We start from the raw sequence: 10,666 nt of genomic DNA on the forward strand, positions 1-10,666 counted from the left end.
AATCTGAAAGGCAGGTTCATGCTGCGTTGGAAAGACGCAGGAACATCCTGCATATAGCTTTGTCTGCTGTCTCTTAACATTGTCAGGAGGCTTCATCTGGGGATATATGCTGTCTGCATGGAGTACATGCAAATTCCCTCTCTCCCTCCTAGAAACATTTCTGTTTTCAGGTTTAATCCTAGCCAGAACCTTGACAGAGAAGCACCCAAGTGGGATCACTCAGCATGGAAAATGGAAGCATGTTGCTGCCACCCTGTGGAAAATGGTGACCCCCAACTGTTGGGGACCACTCTCGAGGTTCACACTGCTACAACTGGTATCGTGGCTAAAGAGATTTGTGAGGCTGTCATTACCCTGATGAGATCAAGGGGTAAAGAAACTGGGGAATTTCCATTAAAGAATTGCAGGATTTGCAAGGAAGATGTTCAGATGCTTTACAGGAATGATTGATGGTGTCTGCGCTATATCCATGGTGCACAGGGGGCATGTGCCTCAAGAGGATGAAGTACTACTGCTGCAGAGGCTCCCAAGGACAACTTTGTCAAATTCCTGGACACATGCAATGATCAAGTGTCTCTTGCATCCTGGGATAGTCGAACATGCAGCTTTGCCTCCTTGCCTTGCTGGGATTCCCTGTTTTTTTCTCCCAAGGTACTTTCTTCACTGTACCCTTCAGCTCCTTCTATTCTACACCAAAAAAAAAAAAAAGGAGGACTAACCAAAAGATAGCAGCACTATCCAAACTGTTCCCTTCCCCTACTTTCTATCCATATCTTCTGTGAGAAGGCTCTGCAGCTGCCTATATGGTGCATCACCCCAGCCTCCTTACCATCCACTGCCCCAATTCTCTACAATTTCTTCGTATCACAGCTCCTTCCTTTTGCAATTCTGTGAAGCACTGTATGCACAGAAAGGAAACAGCATGTTCCCAGCCCTCCCAGCCCAGCCTCCTCAAACCCAGAGAAGGGCATATGAGAGCCTGGCAGTCAGATCTGAGATCCACATCTACCCCCAATCTGCCACTGTCCATGTGCAAATGGTGTATGTGAGGCTATGTCACATCAGCACATCACAAATGGGGCCAGAGCTCTCAGAGCACCTTCGCATTCCAAGAGTGATTTATGGGCCCTGTCAATCCAGCAGACTGAACTGCAGAGACAGCTGGAGCGTGCAGCAAAGAGCAGCAATCCATCACCACCGGGTGAGAGTCACCCAGGAATCTATCAAGAGCTTCATCATGGTGACATCTTTGCAGATGAAGAAAGAGAAACAAAGAAAAAAGATGGAGACAGAGAGAGTGAGCCAAAGGTGGAAAATCCACCCAGGATTTCTCAGAACTTCAGAGCTACAGAAGTAAAACAGGATGACAGGCAGGAAAAATATTTTTTTGTGTTTGTAGTGATTCAGGTTGTCCTGCTTTAAAGCCACAAATTACAATGCTTCACAGAGCTGAGCAGGGCTTTCTAGTGTCAGCCATACCAGCAGCAATCAGAAATTGTTTTCCCGTTTGTTAGCTACAGAGCTTTGTAGTAGGTATTAATCACTTCTAGGTATGATGACTGGATGTCTTTTATGGCAAATGCATTTTATTGTTAGGGAGCTGCCACTGGCAGAAGGAATCAACCCCAACTCCACTACAGAGGAGAAAGGTGATGCCCTGTACTTGAAGAAATACAAAGCAAGCTGCATCATTTTGCTCTATGGCACTAGAGTTTGTACTCTAACCTAATGCTGACTTCTCTGCAGGAGCCAACCTGCTCCTCTGAAAAGTGCAGGCACACAGATACACGTCAGATCAACAAGGACACAGGCATGTACCAAATCACAGGAACACACATGATACTTACCCAAGGCTTGTATATACACCTAAGTCCAGAAAAATACATGTACAGCATCTTAGTAAACACAAAGAAAAGGGGCACACACACACAGGTATAAGTGTGTCTGGAATCTACAAGTATGGCAGGAATATAGAAGACAAGCTCAAAAGACGCACAGAGACACACATTCCCGGGTGCAGTTCCACAATGAGCACAAGAGCGTACATTGTCTGTCTTTGATCTACAACTCAATAATAAGAGATGTGTCAAGTTCCCCAGTAACACAACTTCTCTCCATCCCCAAACTCCATAAAAAAACCAGAGAACGTGATTTCTCCTAAATCTGTGTTCAACACCAGGGAAACATGTAAAGAAAAGAAGTTAGCATTTGCTCTTGGAGGAAAGAAAAGCAATTTACCTTTGAATAGGGAGAAGCTGAACAAAGACCTTATTTCTTTTTGCTCCAGGGACAGACACTGATGCTTTGAGTCATGCAGATTACAGGTTAAGCATGTGCTCCCAAAGGTCAGGAAAGATGGAGGATGTGTTGGGACCTCTCAGAACAGTATAAAGCAGCTGAAAATTTGGAAAAAAATAATCAAATGAACAAAAGGATTCAGAAGCTGGGAGTTTGGGCAACAAATGTATTTGGTCATCACAAGGTGGATAAGACTCGGTACGTGCAAGAGAGATAGTGGTGGGGCTCTGGGAGAGCCTCCGTGGGAAGAAAGCAGAGGTGGGCATGAGCTGGAGCAGCCAGAAGGCCTGCACAGGAGAAGAGTGACTACCTAGGACTGTGAAGGGGTTAGAGACCTCCTGACCTGGGTTTATTCCTGATACATGTCTCTTCTGGGGTCCTTTACTTGCCTCCAGAAGACCCTCTCCCCAGCTAAGACAGCCATGCAGACAGTATGTATCCACCTGCCCTGAGAAGACATGAAAGTATGGGGACAATATGATTTCCAGTGTCATAGGAACTGCTTTTACAGTACAAGGCAGGCTGAGTTGTATCTAGCTTACCTCCAGCAGATTCTCTGGTGCCGTCTGAGTCACACGGACTATGTGGAGCCATTTGAGTTTATGATCCTTTTATCTCTCTGACCAAGGGATCATACGCTGCTTCTCCCAAGAAGAATAATGAAGCCTCATACATTACACATCCCCCAAAGGACTTAATTTCTCTTAATCTAAGGGGAGGATTTGCCTCCAGTCTCCAGTCCTTTTATTATCCATTTGTTGCTCCATCTGCAGCACAGATCATAAAAGAATTTTTTATTTTTTAAGTCAACCTTTGCTTGAGCCTTATTAAGGCCTTACACAAAGTCCCAGGCTGCTCACAGCTTGGAGAAATAGAATGAGACAGAGGCACTGAAATCTGGATGGCCTTGTCCTTCCTCTTAACAGTACACTGCAAGGACAAGGGGATAATATCCATATAGCTCATAACCAAAAAAAAATTAAATGATGGGTAAAGAGAAGTGCAGCATTGACACTTACCCTTCCCTCAGACCCATGCTTGCTCTGAAATATGAGGTTCTGACAAACAAGAATGATTCTGGTTTGGTGAAATACTGCTATTCACACTGTGGTAGCGGCAGGAGCATTAGCCAGTGATCCAAGACTCCTCTGTGCTACACGAAGTGCAAAGATATACCAAGAAGATTGCCCTCATCCCATAGAACAGATCCAATGTTCTCAGCTTGTTTGAAAGATGTGAGGCACATGCAGTCTATTACTATGGTGGGCTGTGGCTACTGAATTCTGTTCCTGACTCTTTCACTGATCCACAGTCTGGCCTTGAGCATATTTCTTCACTTGTCTTTGCTTCTCTTTCCTCATTTGCAAATTGGAGTCTTACAGTTCAGTATAGTGGATCATTTAAAAGGGTCTAAGTGCCATAATGGTACAACTCAGCATGTAAAGGGGGCTCTAGAGGGTTAAAAAAGGCACTGCTTTCTCTGCTTTTGTAACAGCTGTGTGCTAGCAAGACGGAATACAAGTCCAGGGAAGCATGCAACCCTTCAGTGTAGCTGCCCCATCTTCTTTACCAGCTATGCACATACACATATACCTGTGTGTGGTGTTGCCTCCTAAAGTGCTGCTGCTTTATTTTCTCCCCTTGCCGTTCTCACTGGGCTAGAAACTGGCACTGAACTGAAAGTAATTTCCTTTTATTTTAAATAAATAATAATTTAACAATGCATGCTGCTGAATTCATTCTTGCATCAAAGGGGAGATGATTGCACTTCCCAGTCCGGAAAGACAGAGAGGGGAAGAAAACACAGCTTTATAATTAAATTTCCTTTTCCTCATTTCATTGTGCATCTCATTTAAAAAAAAAAAAAAAAAAAAAAAAAAAAGAAGAGAGTAAAAAAAGAGAAAAGCACACACAGAACCTTGTGTCTCAGTCCCAGCAAAAAGGAAAAAATCCCTCTTATTTGTCTTTTGCTGCTACTTCCATCTGACCACATGGGTAACACAGGTAAGGAGACCCTTTCAGTTCTGCCTGGGTGCCCAACACAGTAGGAAAAAGCAGAACTACTTCAGTTGCTGCCTGGGAAAAGAGCAGAGAGATGAAACCTTAAGAAGTTGCTAGGCATTTTCTTTGACATCTCATACTTGTAATATGCTATTAGGGGCACTATTCACACATAGTAGAGCCAAAGTGCCACACTAAAGGGCACTGTGACATGTTTAGTATTATTAGGCAATTCACCAGCTAGCTGTGCTGATGTGGCAGCTGCTCTCCCTGCCTGCTCTCTGTCTGGGGACTGTTCTATATACCCAGGCTGATCAGAAGCCCCCTATTCACAGAAACTCGAGTACAAATGACTTTGGCATCGTACTGTGACTTTTCTAAGCCCAGGCACTGACATTTCTTGTAAGCTATGGCATGAGTAGAGCTGCACAAGCATCCTTGCAGCTCTGACCATCCGCCTGAAGTTCTGGCCCAGTGTGCACTGAGGCTGGGGCCCTGGAAGCCAGACTGAATCCTGCACTGTCTGCCCGAAGGAAGCATCCTCAGGGACTGGAGATTACTCACCTTTAGAGAAACTCACTGCATCAGGGAACAGCAGGAAACACTGTTGTTCAATCAATGCAAGCAAGCACATTGCAACTCTCTCCATAATGAGCCTACACTCACTGCCATCTTTCCCTGTGCAAAAATGACTGATTCAGTATAAGGAGGCTTTGCTGAGCCTGTTTTATGAGAATAACAAAAATGTTTTCCTTAATAAAAGAAAAGCTGTTGAAGCTATAGTACTTAGATATTGTCCAGGTTAACTCCTTCAGAACAACTTCCGATCTCTACTCAGGGTCATCTCTTTCTCCTTACCTGACTGCTGCACAGGCTTACATTCTCTGTACTTCACCCACACTTGCTTTAATCCCATGAAAGGATATCCCTTGATCTTGAAGGCAGCTCACTTTCAGCAGGGACTTTGGTCTAAGAACTGTCTGAATTCCATGAATCTCTCTTCCCCTGCCCTTTCTCCCTTTGTATATGGAAGGTTTTTCTCTTTGTACCTTCACTATTTAGTATGGCAGAAGGGGAGGAGGAAATCACCTTCAGCTTTCCTCACCATCTGCATCCCAATTGCTCCAGTGGGATTTGGGCTGCATTCCAAATTGTTCCATTTTCAATGGATCTGGGGCAGAGGGAGGACAAACTGACCGTAACATGTGTCAGTGGATAAGACTCCAGAGCAGCTAGCTTCTGGGACCTTTCGGTTCTGGCTACTCTAGTTATGACTGTCCAGGGCTGCCGAGCACCCTCCCTCATATAGCTCCCTAATTTACCTGCCAGTCTTCAGCATGGCCTACTAAAAACAAACAGCTCTCCTACAGAAAAAAATTAAACACAAAGAAATAATAAAAAATACAAAAGTGGCATTACTGTGCATTATAAAATAATGAAACAATTTTTTTCAATTTGTTTCTACCCTGGATAGTGGCAGTGATCAGCACTTTATAAAAGATGCTTCTTCCACATCCTGGCATATGTTATTACTGTTATTAATAGCAAGCCATTCCCGGGGGCAGCACTCTGTACAGGTACATTTATTTCCTTCACAGCCCTGTCACCCCCTTGCTGGTGCTCCAGCTCCCTACAGCACACCCCACTACGAGGTAAGGGAGGCAGATGGAAAGTTAGGCACTGCTTTGCCATACTCCAGACACAGTTCAGCCTCGTTCTGTCACTCAGGATGTGCCTGTTGTTAGTTCTATATCATCATAATTGCACTACCTGTGTCTCACACCACTGTTATTTTCTGTTCCTTTCTCCTAAATCAAAACTGCCCTTAGGAAAGAGAAACACTTGGACACTACCTCCTTCCCTGAGCCAGCAGGAATGGGAGTTATCAACAACTTGCTACTCAGTAATGAGGCAAACTTTCTCCTAGTTTGTTTTTCTGTTTCCAAGTTCTGACTCATACCTTCTGCCCTCTGAACAGGATCTGACATACCTTTTTCATGGGACAATGGCTATTTCTCAGGAGGACTGCAATAAACAGAGACATGTTTGAGTATTACTATGACCATATCACCAGCCTCAGGTTCCCAGTCAGTCCCTCACGGCAAGTCTGGCATTCAGACACATGAGCAAGTAATGAACTGGGGCTTAACAATATAAAATGCAACAACTGAGCTGGAATAACCACCCTCTAGCCAACCAAAATATGAGATAAAATGGACAAATAAGTCAGTGTATGCCTCTGTTTCTCCACTTGTCCACTGCATCTTACCTGCCTCATCCACAAGCTCTCTGGGGAAGGAACAGTGTCTCTCAATATCTAACAGAGCAGGAACCTGCCCTTTGGGATTCCATGTACTGTTACAGTAGAAATCATAGCGATAACCCTGCCTCAAATCCTAGCAGAACAAGAGCAAAGGAACCATCTTCAGGGAAACTCCCCACCTTAGGGAGTTCTTAGGCTGGATTCAAATTACACAAGGTATATTGGATCCTGAGACAGAGGTTCTGCTGAGCTCCCTCCTTTGCTTCATTTGTAGCAACTTCTGTGGGTCACATTTGCCTTCCCTAGGTGGGATGAGGCTCTGGGCTGCCACTGAAGTGCTAAACCAACTCCCTGTCAGCAATGCAATCCAGAATTTGTGAGCACTAGAGAAATCAATACAATTGGGAAGCTTAGCAACTCCTTGCCCACTGGCCATGTTCGTCAGCAGCACAGGGTAACAATGTAAAGCCATTTAATAACACAGCTCATTAGGCTTCTGACAACAGGAGATGATGGAACTAAGGCCTCAGACATACAGCCTCATAAGTCTATTTGTATGTGCAGTTTCAGGGTGGGTATGTTATACTTCCCAGCATGTGAGGAATGCATGTCTGGCAGAAGATCCAGAGGGGAAATAACCTGGGAAAATCATGTAGGAATCCCCTTGAGAGAGCTCAGAAAAGTGCTTGGAAAATAGTTTACATGAAACAGGCAGAGATGATCTAGATGAGACAGTTTCTTTGGCTCCCCAATGTCAAGAAAGCAGACAGAGCTCAGTTTTGTTAGGGAAACTCCAGAACAACCACTTCTGGCTGGTCTATTCTAGATTACAACTTCTCTCTCCTTGCCCTAGGATCTTGGCCCTAGGCTTCTCTGTTGCTTCAGATACTAACATCCAGTGAGAAACTGGGCCATAAAGGACAGCCAGAGTCCAGTTAGGGACACTCTGCAGCAGCACTGAAAGAGTCTCACTAGCTGCAAGCTTAGAGGTGGTTTTCACATGGGGAAAGACCAGTCCCTGCACCAGCCAGCAGAACAGAACAAGTTCTACAAGGTACAGCTCTCCTGGTGGGACCATCGTGCCATACACAAAGCTGGAAGAACCAAAGCCACTAATAAAACAACAAGGAGTAAATCCTGTATCCTTTGAAGTTGGTGACCAACTCACCACTGATTTTAATGAGCTGTGAGACTTTATCCACAGCCTCTCTGTACACCCTCTATAATGCTATAAGAAGGTCAATGTAATGTGTAAGGAAGAGCAAGACTCCTAGCTGTTCTAGCCAAAATAAAACATTTTGATCATTAACCTGCATAACTCAGTCTCTTACCTAGTGCAAGCTAGAAAACAGACCATCTCATTTCTGCAACAAGCCTTGCAACCTAAGATATTGTATACCTTTTTTAAGGACACCCAGTCCGATTCAAAGACTTTTACGAACAGACAATCCACCACAATTCTGGGCAAGCTGTTCCAATACCTAATTATTGCATTGTTTAGATTTTATTTCCAGCCTAAGTGAGTCAGACTAGACACACAGCTATTCAGCTTCCAGGCACTGGATCTCGCTATGGCCACTGTCTGCTAGATTAATGAACCTTCTATTATCAGAAATCTTTTCCTTGTACTTTGATCAAGTCACCTCTTTAGCTTCGTTTGTACAAACCATATGCAACTTCTTGGCACTGTCACACTTCACAGAATTGTATAAGGATAAATATACACAAGTTGTGATTCTACCATGATGGAAAACAGAATTTCCAGAAGTACAGTCATTGTTTAGAGCTGTTCACTGAGTTTATCTGCACTGGATATAAAATTTTGATAAAAATTCACTGGCTTGAACATCATTTCCTTTGCTGTTGGTCAGGTAAGTCAGATAGCACAGTTTCAATTGAAGAGCACATAAGTGTAAATGTTCACGTTGGCTCCTCTGAGTGCCTGTGCATGCAGATTCAAATTACTTCTAAAACACTCTGTACCAGCAAAATGTACCACTCAAATATTTGGGAAAAGAAGTATCAGAGGCAAACCAAGAGTCAGGCTTCCCTAACGTCCTTCTGCTTCCAACAGGAAGGGCAAAATGATTTTGGCAGAACAAGCAAACAGGCTCAGTGCCCACAACAGGCTTCCTATTTTCAACAGAGCTCAGCACCTGGGTGAATCCAGGCTGCTCTTTGGAAAACCATGCATTAGCAAGTTAGCTGAAATCATGCAGTTTAATCATAGTGCTTGTTTGCAATATGTAGCCTGCTATTCCATTCTCATTTCTGCTCTTTGGCTGTTGCCACAGCTTTCATTTTATTATTCACATGTTTTCTCCTTGATATCCTTTAGGTATGTGGCGATTTCTCACTCCACCTCATGAGAGCTCATAAAGCAGCATGACGGGCAAAAGATCTGAAATACATTAACAAACATAGCAATGCAGCTGAACCAGAAGAATCAGAATTAACTCAGTTTGGTTCTTGCCTGGCCAGTCATGGGTTTCTTATTCTCTACACAAACATACTTCCCTCAGCTTGAAATTAGCATTCCTTTTAAATGTTTTCACACTCTAAAATTGCTCCTAAATGTGCATATTAGGTGGTGAAACAACTTACTAAGTTAATATATGCAAGCTAACATTCATCTCAGCAAAAGCCTATTATACTTAATATGCCTTCTCCTTCAACTCTTGGGATCATAAAACTCAGAAGCATTAACGAAACCAGCATACTGACTCTCTACCCGGAACTAGAGAGACAATGGTGTCAAAGACAGGAAAAAACCATACATTTTATTTGTAGAAGCACATTTGCGCAAGAGACATTTGTGCAAGTTTAGCAAGACCTCTATGTACACCCTCTTCTCAATGGCTCGGACAGCACTATCGCATTTCCCTAGGAAAAGGTGGAGAGAACATTTCCATATAGCTTTCTACACCAAACAATGTTTGCAGGGAGAACTGTGAAAACAATATGAATTGATCTGAAAATGCAAGTTGAAAAAAATGGTGGTTTGGGGAAAGTTTTGAATATAACTACACCCCAAAAAAGTGAAGTCTGTCATGCTGGGCCGTACCCAAGGACCAGTCTGGAGACTTTAACAGACCTTGCTGTCAGTCACAGAGTTTAACAGAGCAACACCTTGGGTCTCCAGGACACTTCTGATGGTGACAGAGCAGGTCATCTTCAGTGTGCAAGGAAGATGACAGCGCTCCAACCTTTGCCAAGGATCCTTGAGGGTACAATACTTGCCTCGACCACTGGAAGGAATTCAGTGCTGAGATACAGTTAAACCACCTGCAAAATCAACACAAGCTGCACTAACAAAAAACTCTTTTGCAGGTGTCAGTAGTATCCGTACAGAAGAAAATCACGGGAACTTCACAGAGCCCTGTCCATTCAGGTTTATTTCACAGCCCTTGCTGGTATGGCTATCTGGTGAAACATTACCTTTAGATCTGAGGCAGAATACAAAGTGACTTTCAACTGCCTATCTGTCAAGGACACAGAACTACGATAGGCAGGAGTTTGAAAGCACTCAGCTGCAAAATGGGAAAGGGGTGATTTTAGGCACTGATTTAATCCATATCAGAGACAGAATTGGGTCAGACTCCTGGGAAGGTGCACACACAGCACTGGCTGGGGAGGAGGGAGCCGGTAGACTTTGTCTTGCCCACATAGCAGCATACATACTTCCAACAGTGAAGGGGCTTTGCTCAAGCTATGTAATGTGTAAAGTCTCATCAGGAAATGTCTGGCGGGTTTAAATGTGTTCTTGCATTGTTCTTGGATTGTAACAGTTAAGCAAGGAGTAAAGAGATTTTGGCAATTTAGCTTGCGCAGAGAAGGGAGAGGTCAGGTTTCAACAGGTTTGGACAGCTGAAAGGTAGGTAGGTATGCTTTGGACACTTTTGGGATGCTAAGGATTGGGTTGAGGATGTGTTCCAGGCTGGATATGCACATATTGGGGACTGAGGACTGCTGGTGGGCTGCTGCCTTTGTGGTGGCAATGAGACAGTCTGAATAGTGGGGGGGCCCAGCTGGTAACCTCCATCATCAAGGGGAGTGGAGGATGCTCTCTGTGGGACATACAGCACTAGAACCATGCACGTCCTA

The sequence above is a fragment of the Tyto alba genome, unplaced genomic scaffold (assembly GCF_018691265.1).
Source record: "Tyto alba isolate M040663 unplaced genomic scaffold, T.alba_DEE_v4.0 Super-Scaffold_20000042, whole genome shotgun sequence".
NCBI classification, from domain to species: domain Eukaryota; kingdom Metazoa; phylum Chordata; class Aves; order Strigiformes; family Tytonidae; genus Tyto; species Tyto alba.